Source organism: Giraffa tippelskirchi, chromosome 2 (genome assembly GCF_054371585.1).
Source record: "Giraffa tippelskirchi isolate mGirTip1 chromosome 2, T2T-mGirTip1v1.2.pri, whole genome shotgun sequence".
In the NCBI taxonomy this organism is placed as follows: domain Eukaryota; kingdom Metazoa; phylum Chordata; class Mammalia; order Artiodactyla; family Giraffidae; genus Giraffa; species Giraffa tippelskirchi.
In genome coordinates this window covers 11,695,990-11,720,133 of record NC_137276.1, presented here as the reverse complement: position 1 = coordinate 11,720,133, position 24,144 = coordinate 11,695,990, and the positions used below count along the sequence as shown (strand labels likewise).

The window sequence follows — 24,144 nt, the reverse complement described above, 5'->3', positions numbered from 1 at the left end:
CCCCTACACTGGCCCTGAAGTGTCCCCTCTCCAGGTACCTTACCCACTGGGAGCCAGTCCCCTTTGGAAGTCCTCCAGCTCCAGGGTCTCCCTGGCCTGTGGCTGCTGCTCTCTGAACAGTTCTCCGTTTGTTAACAGCTCCCTCAGGGTTTGAGGCAGCGAAAAGAAGCTAATACCTCATGTGGAATTTGGCAGAGGAGAGGCTGGCAGGAGCAAGGTTGAAACCAGTGGCTGAGATGCATGGAGGGGATTTGTCGCCCTGCTTGGCTGGTGTCAGCCCCCAGTGCCTGGCCTGGCAGCATCAGTAGTGACTTCAGGAATGGTAAGGACAGACAGACACTCCTCATCACTGGGAAACAAATATGAAGGCTTGGTCTCCAAGGCCATGGCAAAGACGTGCACACGTTTTACTTGGGGAGAGGGAGGGAAAAGGGCACCACTGCTTCCCATGAAGTGACACAGAGCGTGCCCCATGGAGCCCCAGTCAGGACACACCAGGGGCTGGGGCAGTTTTCAGAGCCCAAAGGATCTGCTTAAGGAATGGGCTTCTGGTGACTTGTTAAGGGGTGGGGGGTGCGAAAGAAGAGGGAAGGTGAGGGGGATCGGATGGGGTGAGGGGGAGAATAACTGCAAGTGGCCAGGCTTACCATCTTGCCTGTATCTTATATGGAAATTTTGCCTTGGGGTTAACTCACTGTTACAACTAACAGTTGTGGAGGAATGGAAAGAACTGGCCTCTGTGAGTGACTAAGTCATTTACAGACAGATACATACCTCTGTTTTCCTAACTGTAAAATGGGCCAATAGCTTGCTGGGATGGCGTAGGGCTAGGACTGTGTGTTTTGCAGCTGCAGCACTGCTGGGGTCCCTGTCCGGCTCTGATGCTTTCTGTGTGAACTTGAGCATCTCTAAGCCTAGAGAGTCTCTCAGCAGCGAATGAGAGACATACACTGGAATTGGGGATGGGAGAGATCTCGGTGGGACCTACCTGCTGGGGAGGGGTACCTGAGTTCTCCACGCTGAAATGTGATCTTAGAAACTATGCCCATGTCAATCTGAGTCATGTTTTCTGGGTTTGAATGGATAAAACAGAAACTAGCCAGAGCAAATTCTAGAGAACAGAACTGGTTCTGCTTGGGATCACATGAGACGAATCAGCAGTAGCTTGTCCAAAAGCTGTGCGTGGCACTAGAGTCTCGGGGACCACCATACGCTAATGACTGAATTTAGTTGTGTGAGTATCTGCATACATGTGATGTGAATTTAACTTCTAACCTTCTCACAATGCTACGTCTATCTGTGACGTGTTAAAAACAGAATCCAAGCAAGTAAGGTCGAAGGTCTAATTGGCTTCATTGAGTGACTGATGAACCGGGTGGCGTTCCATCTAGCCACTAGGAGGACACTCGGAGAAGGATGTACAGAATGGGAGGTTTTATAGGGAGAAGGGTGGGACGAGGGAGCTGTTAGCAAAAGAAGAGCAAACATTGTTTTTAGGCCAGGACGTCTTTTCTGAGGGGAGGAGGGGGGAAATGGTAAGGATTTTATGGAACAGCTGGCCTCTCGTGCTGGGTGAGGGTAAGGATGGAAGGCCCCCACATGACAGACTACCTCGCTGGTGCTGACCAGAACATTCCAGACAGGTTGATTAAGATTATGTTTCTGGGAAAGTTGAAACTGCAATTAAGTCAGGTGTTTGGTGTAAGTTTGGTATCATGGGCTTTAGCACAAGTGATGCCATTTTGACCCTATAGTTTTCTCTTTAACACTAGTTTTAACGCAGGAAAGATGAAGGGTTTAAGAGGTTTATTCCAGCTAACATCCATCTGAACTCAAGTCTCAAGTCGGCCAGGTCAGCTTGAGCAAGCACTGTCTTTGTAAAAAGTTCCTGAGGTGGTTTCTTCCCATTGTGAGTTCTCTTGTACAATCTTTGCCTATTTTTCTGGGACCTGGTTTCAGATTTTACGGTGGTTCTCTGCCCTGCCCTCCATTCTGACACATCGTAGGCATAACAAAATTTGGTTGAAGGGAATGAAATTCTAAAGCTGGTGAAGATGGTGGCGACTTCGGTTGAATCAAATTAGATTCTGCTCAGTCATTCAGTCTCTCATGGGAGCCTTTTTTTTTTTAATAGTTACCTATTTGGGGCTGTGCTGGGTCTTCATTGCCATGTGGGCTTTTCTCTAGTTGCCCTGAGAGGAGGCTACTTTCCAGCTGCGATGCACTGGCTTCTCATTGCAGTGACTTCTCTTACTGCGGAGCACAGGCTCTGGGCCTCAGGCTTCAGTAGCTGCGGTTCCCAGGCTCTAGAACACAGGCTCAATGGTTGTGACTCATGGGCTTAGTTGCTCTGGCACATGTGGGATCTTCCCGGATCAGGATCCAACCCATGTCTCCTGCATTGGCAGGTGGATTCTTTATCACTGAGCCATCAGGGAAGCCCTCTCGTAGGAGACTTTTAAAATAAAAAGTCTGGAACTTTTCTGAATCAGGGGTCACTCTAAGAGCTCGAGGAAACTTTTGACTGTCTCTTTAGGTTTTGCAATGAAATACAACATATTGTAAGAAATTCCAGAGTGTTTATAAACTCAGATTGTCCATCTCTGTTTAAGCATCTAAACGCAAAGTTCTGTCTTTCTCATGTTCCTTGATGTGAATGGAGATATTTAAAGAGAAGAACGCTGTGTTCATGGCTGGAGGCAAGTAGAGATGGACTGTCAGTATCTTATTATTTTGATGGATTTCTTCCCCTGACAAAGATGTGCAGAATATTCTAGGGTGAGTGGAGGAAGATAGATATAGTGGTATCCAGTCTTTAGGGCTTGTTTTGGTTACGGATCTTGTAGTTATCAATTTGATGTATGAATGTTTATTTTTTTGGTTTATTTCCTTCCTGCTTCTCAAGGAAGATAACAGTAGGAGATTTGGTCACAAAACCCAAACAGCTCGGAGTGTGTGTGTTATAGTGAAATCTGTGCCCGCATCTGCTGAAAATAGGCCCCAAGGTAAAGGAGTCTTTAGAATAATCGGATGGGTTTTCCTATCAAAGCTGATAAATTAGGCTCCCACCCCGCCCCACCCCATATCTAGGAATTTCTAAGTGAAGATGCTGCACAAGTGTAGTGTTCAGGTTTGCATTCCTGCTTCCAACTTTGCATAATTGCTTATGGATTACTTTGCATGTGTTCTCAGATATGTCTATTTTCTAGCCACTGTCCTGTGCAAATTTTTGACTTGAAAAGAGTGTGTATGAGGAGTGGCTGTGAGTTCTAATAATGCTCCCAGATCATACTATGTGGGAAGAATTCCACTAGAAAACACACCCACTCTTTCGTCCACTGACTTGGCTTGAACATGCTTAAGTCAATTAGATGCCATTCTGATCATGGTCAGCAGAGTTATTTTCGAGTCCTAATAAATCACTTTACAAGTCAAACATTTCACACTGCAGGGTATTACTTGGTGGGGAGGTAAGAGATGAGATGAGTAGCCTGGGATTCATAACTGATGCACTTGTATAGACCTTTCCTTAGAGTTTTGTGTAGGCATGCTATAAAGCAAATCTTATGAAGCTTGAAACAGCACAAAGTGAACTTTCCAGGGTTCTCAGATTCCCTAATTTAGTTAAAGCTCAGGTTTCTCTCTGTGGCGAAGTTGGACCCTGAATACAGAGGCAGGTTTATGACTTAAGATAAGCTTGTGAGTGCTATGGTGCCCAGTGCTTGCAAGAACCCTAGGAGCCATCTAAGGTGTGGGGACAGCTTTGATCTCCCACCCTCAGCTGGCTCAACAAGAGATAGACATAGCAAAAGAAAGAACTTTCTTGGAGGTGTTGCCATTTGCAGTTGTTTTTTTTTTTTTTGCAAAAAAATATTGAAAAGTAGAATATTGTGGCTGAGAGTTTTCCTGCTCCGCTAAATGCATAGTTCTTTGATTAAATTCATATTGCCTCAGAAGATTATGACCCTTCCAGAAGATTTTATGCTTTACTTTTGAGTGCTGTGGAGGATGAGAGGCCTGCTCTTATAATTTTGGTTTTATTAGAAGCATTTATCACACTGTCCTCTTACTTTTGTATTAAAATTTCCATATGACATCTTTAAAAGACATAAAGTAAAATCTTTGTTTTATTGCAAAATTCTTTTTGATGGAAGTGAAAGTCACAGGACATAAAATTGACCATTTTAAAGTGAAAAATTCAGTGGCATTTAGTATATTCACAGTGTCTCATTCCAAACATTTTCATCACCCCACAAGGCAATACTAGACACTTTAAGCAGCTGCTCTCTGTTCCCCCCTCCCTAGATCCTGGCAGCAGCCCTCTGCACTTCCTCCCTGTGGATTTATCTACTCTATATTCATCTAAATGGAATCATATAATATGCGGCATTTTTGTGGCTTATTTCACTTAGAATAATGTTTATTCTAATATTTTATTAGAAGTTTATCCACATAGCAGCATGTATTAAAACTCCATTCAATTTTATGGTTTAGCCACATAGTGGCATGTATTAAAACTCCATTCATTTTTACGGTTGAATAATATTCTATTGTATGGATCTGCTACATTTGGTTGATCCGTTCATCTGTTCACGGACATTTGGGCTGTTCTCACCTTTGGCTGAATGTTTTGTTTTGGAATTAGATGCATAGGGCACTAATGTGGCAACTCACATGATGGCAGGATTCTTTGAGGAAGAATCACTCCATGGTACAGACGGCAAGGGAGTACCCATAGTTCTGTAGGAGGTGGAAAGAGAAACATGTTCCTGGTAATTGGCTAGTCTGTGATGAAGACTGGAATGGCTCTGCCCTGACTCACTTTGGTCCTCAAGATTGATTAGACAAGGTGTAATATACACTGATAAGCAATATTTCCAACCCTGCCTTGCTTCATGAAAAGTGAAAGTGTGAGCTGCTCAGACCCTATGGACTGTAGCCCGCCAGGCTCCTCTGTCCCTGGGATTTCCCAAGCAAAAATACTAAAGTGGGTAGCCATTCCCTTCTCCAGCAGATCTTCCTGACCTAGGGATCAAACCTGAGTCTCCTGCATTGCAGACAGTTACTTTACCCCCAGAGCCACCAGGGAAGCCTTGTTTCATAGTTACCATTTAAAAAAAGCATCCATAATTCAGTAGAAAAACATTTCTTTTCATATGTATACTTGCCTGCCACAAAACATTTGTCTTTATTCAGTAGAGTTTTCAATAGATTTTTATCAAGTCAGCTTTCCTGAAACAACCCACAGTGAAATTCTACAAATAAACTACATTTCCTCTCACTCACTTATACCGGTAAGAAGTCAAAGATGGAGGAATCCTTAGGCTTCAGTTTTAAGTCCTCCAATGGCAAGAGTTTTCGGGTAGGGGGGCATAGCCCAAGACCTTACCACTGAGACCTTTCCCTTGAAAAAACAAAAAGATAAGAGCTGACCTATTTTCTGCCATCAAAATTTGATACAGTCTTTTGATTCATTTAAAATACCTGGACTCAGCACTTATAACACTTTTCCTTTTCTGACCCAATGGAGAAATTCACCTTAATAAGAACCAGTCAAGCAGATTTCATGCTCAGATTCAGATATTTTGTTTTTTTTTTAAACCACTTTATGTCAGTTAATCAGAAGAGGATCTTCACTGGCCATTTGTTAGGGCATCAGTGTAATTTTTAGGGATGTGGCCATGGGAAGCCCAAGTGGGGTTGCATAGAACAGGGCCTCTGTCTCTGCCTCCAGAGGGAGCCCCCAAGGGCTGTTCATTATCTTGTCAAGTCTTGGTGATTTATAGTTTACATCCTAGTCTCAGAGAACACAGACCTCATGAACCCCAAGGTGGTTGGCTTTGCTGCTGGTAATCTGGGTTGCAACGTTATTGCTTTCAGGAGATTCCTAATGTGGTCTTAGATATATGGCCTCATGTCAAATTCCAGTGGAGAAGCAAGTAATAATGCTTTCCCATTACCCAGCCTCAGGTTCCAGTTTACAGTTTTATGACAGGTAACAAGAGAGGAACAAAAGGCACAAATATTCTTAGAGCAATGAAAAAGGTGCCTGGGAACATAATGAAATGTAGCCCCTGGTTTTTAGTCAATTTTCTTGCCATTCTTTTGGGTCCTGATCACACCATTCTCAGTCCATCTTTTTCTTAGGCACCCGCTGATAGGGACTGTGGGTGATTTTGAATCTGATGTCCTTGGTTCCGGGTTCTACCACTTAGCATCCACATCACATTGAACAAGTTACTTAACCTCTCTAAATAGCAATCTCATCTGTAAGGCGGCAATAATTCCTAAGGGTTAATGTGAGGATTAAGTGAGATGGTACACGTAAAATGCTCAGCCCAGGCCTAGCTACTTAAGGGTGTAGTGAAAGGTCCATATTATTTAAATAAATGCCAAGCATGTCACTCAAGTTCAGTTCTTTGAGAAAAAATCCACCTGAAATATATGAGATGGTTTGGAATTAAGCGTTCATGTCACCGGGTAACATCAAGACCATGATAATGAGTGCAGCTTTATATTTCAGAGCAACATAATGTTGATAAATGGAGCAATTGCAAATTCAAAAGGAAAAATCTGCTTTGCTGGAAGAAGGGGTACCAGAGATTCTAAGCATGATGAATATGTGTGAAATTGACTGAAGTTGACTGCTGAGAAAAAGAATTTCATGGGCAAGAACATTTTAAAACATTTAAATGAAATTTAAAAAAATATAGCTGACAATGATCAGAAATTTAAAAAAAAAAAAGGTTGACAATGACTAATAATGATTACATAGGTTGCCAGCAGGAATTTACCTTTTTGACAATTCACATATGTGTCCAACAAACACCTATGGAGTTTCTAGGACCAGCCACACGAAGCACTAACTCTAGGGGGCCGAGTCCCTGTTCTCAGCAAGCTCATGGTCTGACTTTGTGCAGAACACATTGGGAGTGGAGAGTTGGTAAACCTAAAGCAGACAGATTAACAGGAGAAAAAGAAACTAATTTTAGTTCTTGCACATGGAAGGCTTAAAGAAATATGACCTAAGAAGTGGCCAAAGCAAGCAGCTTTTATGCTTTTTTAGACAAAGAAACAATAAATTCAAGAGGAATTGACCGGACAAAGAAGAGTCATCTAAAGAGGCAAAGTTGACTGTTGAGGAACTTGAAGTGAAAAGACCAAAGTGATTCAAAGAGAGAGAGAAGGAGACAAAAAACCCCGTCACCAAGGAGGGAGATTCGCTGGAGGTGACCACTGGGAACAGGGTTGAGGACCGTCGTGGCGAGCCGGTGAGCCTTGAGCACTTGGTGTCATTGGCGCCCAGGGGGAAGGCTGCGGTGATGACAGAGCACGTGGACCAAGTGGCAGGGACCATATATCTTCAAGCCTTGGACTCCATCTGTAGGTAACAGGAACTCACAGAAAAGCTTTCCACACAGGAACCATGAGGTCAAGATTCTGGGTACTGTTCATTTTTTGCTTCAATTTTAGAAAATTTTGATTCTCTTTCATTAGTTTCTCTCTCTCTCTTTGTCCTTCTGCATATTCAATAAGAAAAACAGTGATGATAAGTAAATGTTGATTTCTCTCCCTTGCACTGGAGGAAGAGCAATTGCCGCTTTGTGAAGCATTTTCCCATCTGCTGTATCATCTCAGGCTCCTCCTAAGAAGAGAGCTGTTAGCTGAGAGATTTGGGAGCTTTTGACCTGTAGGGCTTCCTAGGTGTTGCTAGTGGTAAAGAACCCTGCCGGCCAACGCAGGAAACATGAGATATGGGTTCAATCCCGGGGTTGGGAAGATTCCCTGGAGAAAGGTATGGGAACCCACTCTAGTACTCTTGCTTGGAGAATCCAATGGACAGAGGAGCCTGATGGGCTACAGTCCGTGGGGTCACAAAGAGTCAGACGTGACTGAAGCGACTTAGCATGCATGCATTTTGAGCTGTCAGTAAGGGAGGCCACTCCTGAGACAGTGGGGTGTCTTTCTGCATGTTCCCAAGATAATTGTCAAGGGCTGGTTTCCTTTCTTAGGCTAACTTCTCCTTTCTGTCATCTTGATATTACTAGTTTTGCAGGAGAATTCTGTGCCCATGGTCCTCTAGCATCTCTGCTTCCTTCTAGATGCAGATTTGGTTTATTTATCATCTGTTTATCAATCCACCCATCTGTCATGTATTGTTTATTTATTATCCTTTGCTCTTTTCCTTTCAAGGTCCTCTAACAACCATCTTTGGCTTATTAGATGTTTTCTAATTAATACTCTTTTAGCTGCAAATAATGAAAATCGTTTCAGCGGATAGAATTCTTTGGAAGGGTCTTGGGGTCTATGGCAGAACCCAAGAACAGGGACCTGACTGGGTCTCAGTAAAGACTAGAGCCAGGAACTGAGTATGTACAAAGTTGCTGCCAACAGCTTCTGCGATTTCTAACTCCCCACACCCACCCTAGTAAGGCTAGGTGGCCTCTCTTGGTCTTCATGCCAAATCCCTGATGTAGAGGCTTTTGGCCTGTGGTCGGAGAACTGGAGGGAGGTCTTTCTGTATGAACATGACCATTGCCACTGCAGGTCTATGGATGGAGAGGAGAGGGCAATCCCTCAAGAGTGATCATAGGCAGAAACCAATTAGACAAGGAATTAGACCATATGAAATTATGATTTAGCTGTGTTTTTTTAATAGAGGCAGGGCTTTTTTTTTCTAGGAATGAATTTTGCTGCAAAGGATACCAATAGAGGCTGGAATGTTTTTGCTGGCATTTGAAGGGAAGAACTTATTGTTCTTTCTAAGGCTCATAAAAGTCATTCAAGTTATTATATTTATTCTTCTCTTTATTTTCTTGGCATGGATCTCCTTCCTCTTGACCCTTCTGATCCAACTATCCTATCATCCTTTCCCTAGGTTGTTTCTCATTACTTAAGTTTCAGAAGTATGTGCGTCTGTGTGTGTGCATGCATGTATGTGTGCGCACGCATGTATGTATGTGTGTGTATACACTGAGCTGAACCTGGTGTTCAGACATGTCTGGGCATGGGTAATAATGAGTGGGCAGAGGGCTATGGACTGGAAGTGGTGAAGGAGAGATTTTTGTGTCTGAGCTGAGGGAGAACCTGGATTGAGGAGGACAGCAAGGCTCCCACCTTGCAGATTTGTCCCGGTTCAGATTCAAGGACTTAGCCCCATAGAGGGTGTGGCTGCTGGTGGAAGCTGTAGGAACTAGTGAGGTCCTTGGGTGCAGGTCACACTTCAGCGTGTGGTGTACTTCCCTCTTGTGCATGGAACAGTGTGGCATGGGTGTGGTGAGGACCCTAAGGACATTGTTGACTTGGTCCTCATGTTGGAAGCCAAGCATGTGCTTGCTATGCTCCTGACATCATGGAACATCTCTTACATACAGATGTAAAACTCAGCCCCACTAACATGGACTTCTTTTCGGGTACGAGTCTCGGCAGTCCTGGGGCTGACTCTGGGAACCTCATAACCAAACCCAGGAATGCTATGGAGCTGACTCTGGGAACCTCATAATCAAACCCAGGAGTGCTATGAGGTCTGCATTTTAAGTCAGGCTACCCAAATGGGCCCCCATATCACTGTTTTTGTGTAACATGGTAGCAACCTGCCAAAATCTTAACTTTTTAAATGTTGACACCCTGCCTTATTCCAGGAAAGATATTAGAATCTCTGTAACAATACATTTAGTTTAACAAGACTAAAAAAAAAAAACAATGAGTAAAGAAATTGAGGTCAAAGGAAAATAAGGATATGAAAGACCCGATGAAGCCCAAGGTGAGGTTTGCACATAAAGTGCCCTTGTTATCCCAAGTGTGTGGCTGAGCTTTTCAGCCCCTAAAGCTCGGGAATAAATAAGATTCATGACAAGTAAAAGATTAAAAGCAAACCAGTGGTTCGGAGAAGTGCAGCTATTTTTGTTACCGAGAGCGGAGACATTTCTCCTGTGGGTCTTCAATAGGAGGCCCAGTGTGATGTAGCAAATAATATCCTCAAAAACACTCATATGGAATATATAATAATATATAATGATGAGCTTCCCAGGGTTGTTTTTCATAGTGTCTTTCAATGTAGGTCAAATATAGTGAAAAAATATAGTTTATTAAAAACTTGTATATGGGAAGCAAAAATGGTTCAATTCTTTCCAAAGATCTGGCTGACTTAAAAGGTTGCATTTAAAACTGATGGAAAGAGTGGGTGGTGTGTTCTCTAAGCAGTCTTTCATCAATATTATTTTTTGCAATTAAGTTCGGGTTGCTAAGTATAGGCTAGTACTGAGTTTGATGGTCTATTCTCTGACAAGTAGAGACATAGCACCGACCAAGCCAACCTTCAAGGGCCAACTCCTTGCAGTGGAGATGAGATGGGCATCCTCTTAAGAAAACTGGGAGTCTCACCAGGACAAGTGCCTGTGCTGAGGCCCGTCCGCCCGCCCATAGAGGTAGGTCACAGAAGTACCTGTTGGGAGGGCCAGATTTTACCTTAGAGAGCAATTCAGGATCTGTTGTAACATGTGCATAATGGCTGATTAGAACCCCAAAGACTTTTTTTTTTAATAGTTATTTTTATTTATTTATTTGGCTATGCTGGGTTGTCACTCTGGCATGTGGGATCTAGTTCCCTGACCAGGGATTGAACCTGGGCCTCCTGCATGGGTAGTGCAGAATCTTAGCCCCTGAACCATAAGGGAAGTCCCTAAAGCCCCAGCGTTTTGTGTCAGTCTTAGCTGTGCTCAGTCGATTCAGTCATGTCCAACTCTTTGCAACCCTATGGACTGTAGCTCACCAGGTTCCTCTATCCATGGGATTTCCTGGCAGGAATGCTGGAGTGGGTTGCATGCCCTCCTCCAGGGGATCTTCCTGTCCCAGGGATTGAACCTGCATCTCCCACATATCCTGCATTGGAGGTGAATTCTTTACTGCTGAGCCACTGGGGAAGCCCTAGTTTTAGCTAGGAAAACCTTTAAAACAGATTCATGCATTGTGTGCATTGTTGAGGTCCTACACTGTGCTAAGTATTAATAATAGAGCCGAATTCCTTGCCTTCCTGGAGTTTGCTATCTGCTGGATGGGAGATGGAGAGCATTAAAGTAAATGAATGAATAAATAAAAAAATAATGACAAGCTGTGCTAAGGGCTTGGACAGAGGGAGGTAAGAAGAGGTGAGGGGAGATCACCACATTAGGTGAGGTGAGAAAGCCCTTCTAAGGAGGGAACTTTTAGACTGTGACCTGAACAAAGGTCTGGGAGAAGAGCCTTCAGGAAGAAGCAATGACAGGAGACCGGACTGAGGCAGGAAGGGCTTGGTGGAGAAGGCCGGAGGGCAGATTCGTGCAGCCGCAGCCCGGGAACCATAGGAGAAGGTGTGAGCTAGGGCTGAGAGGCAGTGGGGGCCTGGTGGAGGAGACTTGGTCAGGACACAAGACAGTCTTGATTGTCTGAGCTTTCTGAACTTGAAGCATCATATTTGTTTGTGTCGTCTTTAAAATGGCTTGGTTGCAAAGTATGCTGTGAGGGAACTCAATGAGTAAACGTGCTGTCCGAGTTGGTTAGTATAACTTATGTGTGTTTAGTCGCTCAGTCATGTCTGACTTTTTGTGACCCCATCGACTGTAGCCTGCTGGGCTCCTCTCTCCATGGGGATTCTCCAGGCAAGAAAACTGGAGTGGGTTGCCATGCCCTCCTTCAGCAGATCTTCCCAACCCAGGGGTCGAACCCAGGTCTCCCAAATTGCAAGAGTATTCTTTACCGTCTGAGCCACCAGGGAAGCCCTGGCTAGTATAGCAGTTATACTTAAAAGCAGGGGCAGCAGAGTGATTTTTATGCTGTGTGAATTCAGTTCAGTTCAGTTCAGTCGTTCAGTTGTGTCTGACTCTTTGCGACCCCATGAGCTGCAGCACACCAGGCCTCCCTGTCCAACACCAACTCCCGGAGCCCACCCAAAGTCATGTCCATTGAGTCGGTGATGCCATCCAACCATCTCATCCTCTGTCGTCCCCTTCTCCTCCTGCCCTGAATCTTTCCCAGCATTAGTGTCTTTCAAATGAGTCAGCTCTTCGCATCAGGTGGCCAAAGTATCAGCTTCAAGTTTCAGCTTCAACATCAGACCTTCCAATGAACACCTAGGACTGATCTCTTTTAGGATGGATTGGTTGGATCTCCTCGCAGTCCAAGGGACTCTCAAGAGTCTTCTCCAACACCACAGTTCAAAAGCATCAATTCTTCGGCGCTCAGCTTTCTTTATAGTCCAACTCTCACATCCATACATGACTGGAAAAACCATAGCCTTGACGAGATGAGCCTTTGTCAGCAAAGTAATGTCTTTGCTGTGTGAATTAGATCTCAATTAAAAGAAATTATGAGGGCAAGGGTCATATCTTGGTGATCAACGTGGCATATAGCCAGTTGGTGCTCAATAAATTATTTTAATGATTAGAAAAAAAGGTTGATTTTGGAAAGGTTGATGTTCGGCCCTTTGGGTAGTCCTTGTCTCATGTGGTGAGTTGTTTGTTTCAACCCCTTGTTTGTGACAATGCCCTGTTTATACAGTGAATGCCATCTTTTGGTTTGGTAGTCAGAGTTGTTCTGAGGGTTTTCAGCCATCCATTAAAGTATCAAGTCATTAAGGAACAAATGAAAATAAAAAGAGTGGTGCTGTGAGCACCTACGCCTCTATCATTCTTTCAGAAAAAAATCTACTTTTCCAAAGGGAAATTCTTACCAATACTAAGTGTTGAGGTCCTGATAAGGGAAATAGTATAGCCCTGAGTTGTATAACCCAAGGCTGGCTCTATAGATTGTCTTGCAAAGAGAGAACTTCTCTTCTCTGTAAGCAGCTGGTTTCAGGAGTCCCTACGAACAATTTCGTTGAAGTAGGTTGAAACAAGTTCTCCACTTTTTGATTCTAGCATAATTTTGTTTTAACAAACCTGTTCTTCTCAATTAGTATAATGCACAAGGAAGCTTTATCTGGGAGCAGTTCATGATCACAGATGCCCTAGGAGAGGCCTGTGTGTTGCTGATGGGCTGGGGCACCTCTGGCTATTTCCTTCTCTTTTGCATTGAATCCCCTCTCTATGGGACCGATAAAAGCCCCACTGTTCACCGAACTCCGAAGAGCTGGTGTGTGAAGTGATGGTTTTCAATTTCAGGTGTTCCCTCCTTTTCTTAACTTGCTTTTACTTATTTTTAAAAAAAAATTTGTTTGGCAGTGCCAGGTCTTAACTGTGGCATTTGGGATCTTTAGTTGCAGCATGTGGGATCTAGTTCCCTGACCAGGGATGGAACCTGGACCCCCTGCATTGGGAGTATGGGATCTTATCCATTGGACCACCAGGGAAGTCCCTTAACTTGCTTTATTTTAAATTCTAGAATGGAAAACAAAATTTAGTGCTCTTCCTCAAAGATGGATAAATAAAGGGTCCTTTGGAAGACGTACTTTTTTAGGGAAAAAGTAACTTTAAAATATTCTATCAATACTAAAGTTGATAGCAATATAGAATAAAATGCTTATTCTTTCCATTCCTCTCCCAGAATTAAGGAATACCAACAATAGATGGCCATGCTTTCAGTTTCCTGTTCATTGATAGACATTCATATCTTTATATGTATACATACACATGTATATAGTTTTATTATTTTTCTAATGTCCTACATGATTTTTTGTTTATTTTATTGACAAATTCTGAAATCATTAGATTCATAGAAAGTTGCAGAGACAGTACAGATATGTCTCCTGTACCCTAAGCCAGTTTCTCCTGATGGAGAGTAGAATATGCCTCCGCAAAATATGCCCACTCTGGCATATTGATCATATTGATTATTTTGAATTAAAGTTACTTAGGAAACAGCTGGTGCAAGAAGGACACTCTGACCTCCTTAGTTCCCCTGGAAACAGGAAATACATCCCCCCGTGAAAGGTACCAAGGGGTAGATGGCATCCTTACCACCAGAGACTGAAATTTAGGACTGATAAAGCTGTTTGAACAAAGCTTGTTACTTCTTCACTAATTTACTGCTCCAAACTCAAACCCCTTTGTCTTGTCAGCTCTCCACAAATTTATTGTTTTTTTGTCTAAAAGATATGAAATTTCCCTCCTTTGGCCACTTTGAGTCTTGTATTTTTATGGAGCTCCCATATACACAAAATTAAATTTGTTTTTCTCCTGTTAATCTGACTTATATATTCAGTTGTTAGATTAGCCAAAGAACCTAGAGGGGAAAAAGGAAAAAATTTTCCACCTTACACCCCTGTATCAAAGCCAGGCAATTAACGTTGGTACAATGTGGTTCAATGGCACTTGATCCCATGTGTAGATTTCTGTAACCATCACCCCAGTCAAGATGCAGAACTGCTCCATCACCACAGAGATGGAGTTGTGTTGCACTTTATAGTCACACCCCTGCCCTTCCCTCCCCCGCCATCTTTAACGTCTTGTTACTCTTTTTTTTTTTTTTTTAATCATATCAAGGCTTGCAGGATCTTAGCTTCCTGATCAAGGACTGAACTCTGGTCCTTGGCAGTGGAAGTGCAGAGTCCTAACTACTGGACCACCAGGAAATTCTCATTTTTTTAAAAACATGAATTGTTACATGCTATACTTATTGATCTACGTTTTTTTTCCTTTCTTAACAATTAGGCCTGGAGAGGTTAAACATTAGCATAGAGATTGTTCTGGGAATGCCTATCCGCTGCATATTATTCTGTGTGGGTGTGTCATAATTACTAAAGGACCTGGAGTTTCTTTTTCCTCCATGTTTTGGCCGTTATCAACAAATGCTGTGTTGAATATCTATGTGCATGGATCTTTGCAATTAATGCAAGTATGTGTATAGAATCAAGCCCTGTGCATGAAATTTCTGTGTCAAAAGGATGTGTGTGTGTTATTGATAGATACTGTCTAACTGTCCTCCAACACGACTGCATCAGGGTACACTGCCATCAACAATTTATAGGAGCAGGAAGTCTTGCTTTATGGAGTGGTTATTAAAGGCTGGTGACAAGTTTTATTTCATGTTTTTATTAATTCTAGCCCTCTGAGTGGAACAGGGCCTCAGACAGTACATTATGACACTGCGGGCAGATTCTTTTTGCAGCAATCTAGCTTTTCTTGCCTCTGAATATTCATTGGAAGGAATATGTTGTTCCAGTGAATATTAGAAGCTGAAGCTGAAGCTGAAGCTCCAATACTTTGGCTGGTCACCTACTGCAAAGAGCCAACTCATTGGAAAAGACTGGGAAAGATTGAGAGCAGGAGGAGAAGGGGACGAAATGGTTAGGCAGCATCACCGACTCAATGGACATGAGTTTGAGCAGACTCCGGGAGGTAGTGGAGGACAGAGGAGGCTGGTTCGATGTAGTCCATGGGATCACAAAGAGTCAGACATAATTTAGCGACTGAAGAACAACAACACAGGTTTTCTACACATGTATTTGTTTCCTAGGGCTGCCACAACAAAGTGCTGCAAACTTTGGCTCAAGACAACAGAAATACATCGTCTTTTTGGAGACTGACAGTCTGAAGTCAAAATGATGGCACAGCCTTGCCACCTCTGCCGGTTTGGGGAAGGGTCTGCCCCAGACCTCTCTCTGAACGTCTAGTACTTCCTTTGCTTGTGGCCACATAACCCCAGTCTTCACAGGACATCCTCCCTGTGTGCAGACCTACGTCCAAATTTCCCCTTTAAAAGGGCACCAGTCCTGTGGGATTAGGGGCCCACCCTACTCCAGTATGACCTTGTCTTCACTAAGTACATCTGCAAAGACCCTCATCCCTAATCAGATCACATTCTGAAGTCTTGGGGGTTAGGACTCCAGCTTTTGAACATTTGGAGTGAGGACACAATTCAATCCATAACGACAAGTGTTACAGATAAGAACAGGCAACTCCAGGACACACACGGAAGCTTTCTTTTCTCACTCTGGTCAGAATACTTTTCTTTTCCTAACCCCCTGTGTCTAATCGCAGGTCCCATTTTTGACTCAGTCACCCAGAGACAGACCATCCATGCTTTCCCTTCCCAGTTGTTAGTGTGACATGGAGCGTGCCTAGAGAGAATTAAGTCAAATTGAGATGAATTCAAGAGACATGTGTTCATACTGGGCAAAAGCAGAGAAGGATTCCCCTGAGAGAATGCTACCTGCCCAGTAGGGCCCATCTAGCCCACGTGTGCAAGTCTGCAGAACTCAGAAAAATGCTTTGGCTGAGGTCTTTATGACAGTGACTAAAGTCTAAGGTAGGCCGACAAGCCTGTACTCTGAAATAGCAACTGTAACAGAGCACTGGAATGTGCTAGGCACTCACCTAAGCTCTCGACCTGTATAAACTCACTTAGACCTCACAATGACCCTACAAAATAAGATCTATTAATGACTCAAATAGACAAGTACACTGGGGCACGTGTTTGAGTCATGGTCAGTTCCTGGCCCTTAATTGGTGGGTGAGCCCAGTTCTGCTTTTCCCTCTCTACTCATTTTTTTTTTTTTTTTTTAATATTTGTTTATCTGGCTATGCCAGGTCTTAGTTGTAGCGTGTGGCATCTAGTTTCCTGACCAGGGATCAAACCTGGGCCTCCTGCATTGGGAGTGCAAAGTCTTAGTCCCTGGACCACCAGAGAAGTCTCTGTACTCATTTTAACTTAGGGAAAGCAATGAAAACTTTATTTCACAATCAGCTGCTAGTGCTCGTGTAAAAGTAACTCAAGAAAACGTAGCTTTGGCACAGCTGGGTATTTGAAAAGGGCTAGAGGGAGAGATGTCTCTTAGCCATATCAAAGTTCTGTTTTATTTTATTTTATTAATTTATTTATATTTATTTATTTGGCTGTGCTGGGTCTTAGTTGCTGCATGTGGGATCTTTTAGTTGCAGCACCTTTTCCAACTTCCAGAGCTTTCTGCATCCCTTAGCTTCTGACCCCCTTCCTCCATTCATAGCAGCTTCAAGATGGTGTAGGGGTGGAGCTATACAGGTCAAAGTTCACATATACTATTGAAATTGTTGTATTACTGAGTCCAAGCTCGCTCTGCTCTCCGCACGACAGGCCATGAATCCATGAGATGAGGGTTTGAGGCAAGGAAGAGACTTTAATCTGGGAGCCAGCTGCTCAAGAAGATGGCAGGCTAACGCCTCAAAATAACCATCTTGTCAGGACCTGATTGCCAGGTTCTTTTATGGATCAGAGATGGTTGGGAGGTGAGGAAACAAAGCAAAACAACTATTCAACCCTTGCAAATGTTCCCTAGAAAGGCAAGCCTCAGGCAGGGGAATGTGTTAGTTTTACTTTCTTACACAGTTCTTCACAGGTGGGCGGCTCAGGTTATCTCCCTGAGCAGGCCATTATGTATGCTTATAATAACAAAAAAGGGTTCAAGCCACAGAATAGATCCAGTATATATTTAAAATTAACCCTTCCTGGTTACAGTTGTTGTTATTGTTGTTTAGTTGCTAAGTCTGACTCTTACGTGACCCCATGGACTGTAGCCCGCCAGGCTCCTCTGCCCAGGAGATTCTCCAGGCAAGAATACTGGAGTGGGTTGCCATTTCCTACTCCAGGAGATCTTCCTGACCCAGGGATCAAACCCTCATCTCTTGAGTCTCCTGCATTGGCAAGTGGGTTCTTGACCAGCTGAGCCACCAGGGAAAGCCAGAAATAAAGAAGACCACTCAAATGAGAACAAAGGCTACTTCTTCAGAGCTTGCTGCAGGCACGAAGTCAACCTCCATCTTTGTGTCTGGCTGAGACTCCAAGGCAGGCAGGGGAATAGGAAAGCTTTACAGTGAAGAAAGGGAGAAGGTTTTCAGCATGTTTTGATTGCAAGCTGTTGGCCTGGGGGAAGCTGGAGGTGGGCTAACTAGAAGTAAGCATCTTAAGTAATTGGTTTGAGAAGCTTCGTAGGGGAGGAGAAAAATGTTTTTCCTCTGCTCCAACTTAGATTTTCGGACTGGTCTCCTGTAAATTAGACTAACAAAAGACAAATTAGCAATACAGAAACAGTTTATTATCATGTGGGAGAAGCTTCAACGATGAGTAACTCAGAGTGGTCTGAACTTGGGCTTATATAGCATCTTCGAAAAGAAACAATAAATCTGAGGAGAAGTAACAAAACAAAGGAGAAAGGTTTTAGGCTTCCAAAGATATCAGCTGTGGGAAGGTAAATATATGGGGGAACTAATGGAAGATAATGGGTTATGTGTGCAGGTAAATTCCCGTGCCAACTTTCTGTCTTCTTCATGGCCATAAAGCTTCCTTGGCAGAGGGGATTTATGGCATCCTCAAGTTCTCAAAAGTTTCTGCTTTTTGTCAGATAAGAGAAGGTCTGGGAAGGTTTCTTTCCGGATCTGTTGATTCTCATTTGCCTCCAACTCAAAATAATCATTGTGACAGAGTGGAGTATTTTAGGGCGGCATATTCTTTTTTTAAAAGATAAATATTTATTTGGCTGTGCCGGGTCTTACTTGAATATGCGATTTTTAGTTATGCCATGAGAACTCTTTGTTGTGGTATGTGGGATCTAGTTCCTCAGCCAGGGATCGAACCCCGGCCCGCTGCATTGATAGCGTGGAGTCTCGGCCACTGGACCATCAGGGAAGTCCTTCCAATAAATATTGAGGGTTGATTTCTTTTAGGATTGACTGGTTTGACCTCCTTGCAGACCGAGGGACTCTGGTGCTTTCTGTGGCTGGCTTGGCTTCCTTCCAGTTTCTCCTGTAATTGAATCTTTGCCATGACTGTGTGATGCTGGAGCTCCCGGCCTCTCCTATCCAAGCCCACTGTGGCTACTGGCAGCCTCTTTCTTTCCACGTGGTGTGACATTCTCCTAGACAAGGTACTTGGAGGGTGATGTTACGACCCCTTGGTTGTAACATCATGTCCTAAGGAAACACAGATGCCTAAACTCCGGGTTTTACACATGGGGCTTTGCTGATCAGTCACACCACCCTGAAAGCTGTAGAGCCTCTACTCCCACTTTTGCTGTGGATTTTGTTTTTCTTCTATTTTCTGCCTTTGCTGTGATATAAGTGAGTATTGCTCTGACACCCAGTGTGGACCAGCTCAGGACCACAGGTGGGGAGCCAGGGAAACCTGGGAGAATCAACAGCCCTCTGGGTGGTATCCCCTCCCAGGATGTAAGGTTTGAATACCTGGATGGATTGGAGATTTTCAGAACTGGAAACTATTTGAAAATGATTCTGCTTGATGAATAAGTGGTAGATTTATATCAAAGAATATTTTAACTCAGCTGGCATTTATTGAGGGCTCCCTGGCTCTGGGGTAAGAATGGGGGGTTGGGGACTGGCAAAGGTAGTCAGGACCCACAAGGACTTCAGCATTTGCTTCAGAAGAGAGACAAAAACACCAGCGACTGTGCAATCCTAGGGAGCATTGTGTGGGAGAGGTCTCCCTTTCTGAAAGCCAGTTTGCTGAAAAACTATTCTCAGGGTGGACAATTAATTAGCCAAACTCCAATGGCTCCCCCCAAAAAGTACTGCAGAGCCACCCCAAATTGGTTCTATCCTGTTTCTAACAAGATACTCAGTTGTTTTTCAGGGACAACAGAAGAAAACCACAAGTCATGCAGCCAAAGCAGGTGCAGAAGAGAAAATTTTGCCCTTAATTAATACCTAGACATTTCTCCCCACAAAGGAACCAAAGGACCAGGACTTTACTGGAGCCTGAACCTGGACCATTTTCAGGAACCAAGGGTCTGTTGTCCAGGAAGATCTGGTGTTGAACCCCTTTTCCACACTGACCACAGGTGGCCAGCTCTGAAGCCCTCTCGTCATAACCCACCCACCAGTACTTCCCCAGACCAGCCTCCCTCCCTAACTCCCAAAAGTTTGACCGAACCCCAGATCAGGGGAGAGACTCGAGCCACACCTCCTGTCTCCTTTCTGGTCCACCTTTCAATAAAGCCTTCTCTTTTCTCAAAAGCCAAAGTCATGGTGTTGACTGCTAAGTGCATTGGGCAGCAGACCCTTTGTTTGGTAACAAAAATGTAGCATTGCTGTCTGAAGGTTGGCAGTTTTTGTTTTTAAAATAATTGTTTTTGCTTTGGCACATGGTGACCTGCAAGAGCGCTTGACAGAGTTGGGGCTTAGTTTTTGGTGAGATGGTGAGACTCAGTGATGGTAGAGAATTTTATCTGAGCCCTGGGCTTCCATAGGGCACTGCTGATTGAGAAATCTCCCAGCCTTTTGGGTTCTGAGCAAGGGGTAACTAAATGACCACTCCACTCTTGCATATTCCATGGCAAGAGCCACCTCCACCCTTCCTCCCCTGACTCCCATGAAAATGGGGATGATTCTGTTGCCTCCCTGCCTCTAGAAAACTCCAGGCCTCTATCCTTTCCTCTGAGATGCTTCTCATTAGTGGACATCTTCCTTATAACAATAGCTTGAATAGAATCATCATCTTAATTGTTCTGGGAATTCTGTCCTTCACACCAAGCAGACATCAGCAGGGCCTGGCAAGTGGAGGTTAGATGGTCACATGGTTGCCAGTGAGCCTTGGCAACCCTTCATTTGCAGCAAACCTAGCAGGTGTGGTGTGCAGTGAGCGAGTCAGCCAGGAGGTGGCAGGTGTCCACACCAGAGAAGGGCATTAACTGGAAGGACTTTTGTCTTTGGTTAGTCTAGTAAGATCAGGGAGTGCTCCACTCCAGTCTTAGAAGAACCAAGAGCTGAGCTTTCTAATGGGTAGTGTGTGTGTGTGTGTATGTGTGTGTGTGTGTGTGTGTGCGCTCCGTTGTGTCTGACTTTTTGTGACCCCATGGCTGTAGCCTGCGAGGCTCTTCTGACCATGGAATTTTCCACCCAGCAATACTGGAGTGGGTTGCCATTTCCTTCTCCAGGGTATCTTCCTGACTCAGGGATCAAACCTGGCTCTTGAGTCTCCTGCATTGGCAGGTGAATTCTTTACCACTAGCTCCACCGGGGAAGCCTATATCCACAGCTAAACATCTAGTTGGAAAGTGATTGTAAATATGTTGGTTCAGAGTTAGGTCTAGATAGACCATTGAGATGACTCATGGAATATAATCTTCAGCTTTGTATTAACATCTACATGACTCCCCTATTTAATAAAACCCCAATCTGGAGCCCGGTAAACACAGACTTAACAACTTACTTAGTGACTTTCAGTTGGGTAGAGAGATTTTCCCTCTTTTCTCAAGGACAAAATTCCCTGGACAACTGAGGTTGTTTCATCCAGGATATTGCGATAGGGACAGTGTTCATTAATGAGGGTAAGAAGAGGGAGAAAAACTGGGTTTTATAAAATAGGGGAGTCATAAAGGAAGGTTGGAGGTCGTTGGTATCTTGAAATATGCTAAAGAAGCATAGATCTTTGTAATCAGGCCTTTTCCAGAACACAGGGTGGGAGGTGGGATTTCTCAACCATCACTGCTTCCCGGGAACACAGGGCTTACCAAAGTTTTGACATTGTCACCTGCAACCTGTATCCTTTGAAACGGAAAGCGGATTACCATCTCCTTCTCTGGTACTTTCAATTCCAAGTGTCTGAACATTCTTTAGAAAGGTAAACATTTCCACAGAACTACCATGATAAATATTTTAAAAAGTAGAATTATGTTGTTCCCTAGAAATTCAGTTCTGGCACCTGTATTATCTGCCAGCAAATGAATCTTTTGTCTCCAAGTGCACAATGATTAAACCTTTTTCCCCGACATGTAATGATTTCTTTACAAAAACTACCTTTACAATGAGCATTTCTTTAGAACGGAGTGAAAGTAATTATGGTTAAATTCACAAATCTTATCTCTGTAATGATTTTAAACAAGAGTTTAGTCTCTAAATTCTTAGGTGCAGCAAATTCAAATTCCTTTATAATTAGGGGCATTTTAATTTTCCTTGTTGCTTTAGATGAGTCATCATCTATTTATCTTGAACCTCTGGGGCATTCACAAAGAAGTCAAATTAGCTAACAGTATAGGATGACCAAGGTGAACAACATCAATGGCCTGGGAGTCAGCTCAGAAAGCTCTAGACCTTTATCTTTCCTGGATGGGGATTATTTTACCTGGGATAATTGAACTTTTCATTCATGCTTGTGTTGAGAATTACCATGTCCTCATATAGAACTCATATGACAGCTGAATATCCAGAGTGTCCCCCTTCTTATATTGAGGCTTCTTATATTGAGGCTTGCTGCCTAGTGAAAGTGAAAGAGGAGAGTGAAAAAGCTGGCTTAAAATTTGACATTCAAAAAATGAATGGCATGATCTGGTCCCATCACTTCTTGGCAAATAGATGGGGAAACAATGGAAACAGTGAGAGACTTTATTTTCTTGGGCTCCAAAATCACTGTAGGTGGTGACTGTAGCCATAGAGTTAAACGATGCTTGCTCCTTGGAAGAAAAGCTATGACCAATCTAGACAGCATATTAAAAGCAGTAACAACCTTTGCTGTTACTTTACCAACAAAGGTCCATCTTGTCAAAGCTGTGGTTTTTCCAGTAGTCATGTATGGATGTGAGAGTTGGACTATAAAGAAAGCTGAGCGCCAAAGAATTGATACTTTTGAACTGTGGTGTTGGAGAAAACTCTTGAGAGTCCCTTGGACAGCCAGGAGATCCAACCAGTCCATCCTAAAGGAGATCAGTCCTGGATATTCATTGGAAGGACTGATGTTGAAGCTGAAACTCCATACTTTGGCCACCTGATGCAAAGAGCTGACTCATTTGAAAAGACCCTGATGCTGGGAAAGATTGAGGGCAGGAGGAGAAGGGGACGACAGAGGATGAGATGGTTGGATGGCATCACTGACTCAATGGACATGAGTTTGAGTAAACTCTGGGAGTTGGTGATGGACAGGAAGGCCTGCCGTGCTCAGCCCATGGGGTTGCAAAGAGTCAGATGTGACTGAGTGATTGAACTGATTGAGGCTTGCTGCCTCTTGTAAATGTGAAAGGAGGTGTAAGACCAGGAGACAATGTCCTCAAAGAGACTTGAATCTCATGAATCTCTGCTTCACATTTCTCTGACAGGCGCATGGGAATTGGACTGAGCTTGCTGACCATGAAGAACTGAGGTCTCAGCTCTTCTTCAGAACTCCACTTTTATCACTAATTATTAGAGAAATGCAAATCAGAGCTACGGAGAGTAGAAACTAAAAAACTTACATTGGTCAGAATGGCCATCATCAAAAATTCTACGAACAATAAATGCTGCAGAGGGTGTATAGTAAAAGGAACCCTGCTGCACTGTTGGTGGAAATTGGTACAGACACTATGGAGAACAATATGCTGCTGCCGCCAAGTTGCTTCAGTCGTGTCCAACTCTTTTACGACCTCATGGACTGTATCCCGCCAGGCTTCTCTCTCCATGGGATTCTCCAGGCAAGAATACTGGAGTGGGTTGCCATTTCCTTCTCCAGGAGAACAATGTGGAGGTTCCTTAAAAAAAACTAAAAATAATACTACCGTATGATCCAGCAGTCTTATTCCTGGGCATGTATGCAGAGAAAACCATCATTCAAAAAGATACGTGAACCCAAATGTTCATTGCAGCACTATTTACAATAGCCAAGACATGGGAGCAATCTAATTGTCTGCTGACAGAGGAATGGATAAAAACAATCTGCTACATATGTATAATGGGCCACACTTTGAGAACCACTGCTCCAAGGTAAGAAGATGTAGAATTATAGGGTATATGTGGAAACTAGTAGTTTAGCCAGTTGGCTTCCAGTGGAAGATTTGTGCAAACCTGGGAATTCATGGAGATGAGACTAAAAAGGTAGTTCAGAGCCATGTGCTTTCCTGTCACCTTAAATTAATAGTTTCATAATTAAAAAAGTATCAAGTTACCATGTACAATCCTAGGGGGAAATTTCAACTAATATGCCTGATGAGAAAAACCTGCTGTTCCCTAGGGTAGATTGCATTACTGACCCCAACTCTTTATTTATTTACTTTTGTCTGTGCTGTTTGTGGGATCTTAATTTCTTGACCAAGGATGGACCTCATGCTTTCTGCAGTGAGTGTGGAGTCCTAACCACTGGACCATCAGGGAATTCCCACTTGACCCCAACTCTTGCCTCACCTGTATCCATGCCCTTTGCCATGTGACCTTGAATTTCTTCCTTGAAGGTGCAACACATTTCCCTGCCCTTGGATATTGCATTCAGCTATGTGCTTTG

General features: G+C 43.5%; 1 protein-coding gene across 6 annotated transcripts in view; it reads left to right on the top strand.

The window, feature by feature from the left end:
* SEC23IP (SEC23 interacting protein) overlaps positions 1 to 23,416 on the top strand; it is a 115,173-nt gene extending 91,757 nt beyond the window's left edge. For 3 of the 6 annotated variants that reach the window (XR_014067190.1, XR_014067179.1, XR_014067171.1), the window contains exons 20-21: positions 139 to 322; positions 22,991 to 23,416. The gene's annotated coding sequence lies outside the window, so the exon portion shown is untranslated. Of the gene's footprint in view, positions 1 to 138; positions 323 to 19,629; positions 19,920 to 22,990 lie in introns of those variants that run through there. The other 3 variants (XR_014067181.1, XR_014067172.1, XM_081535674.1) reach the window with 2 other exon arrangements.
* Positions 23,417 to 24,144: the final 728 nt, after the last annotated feature.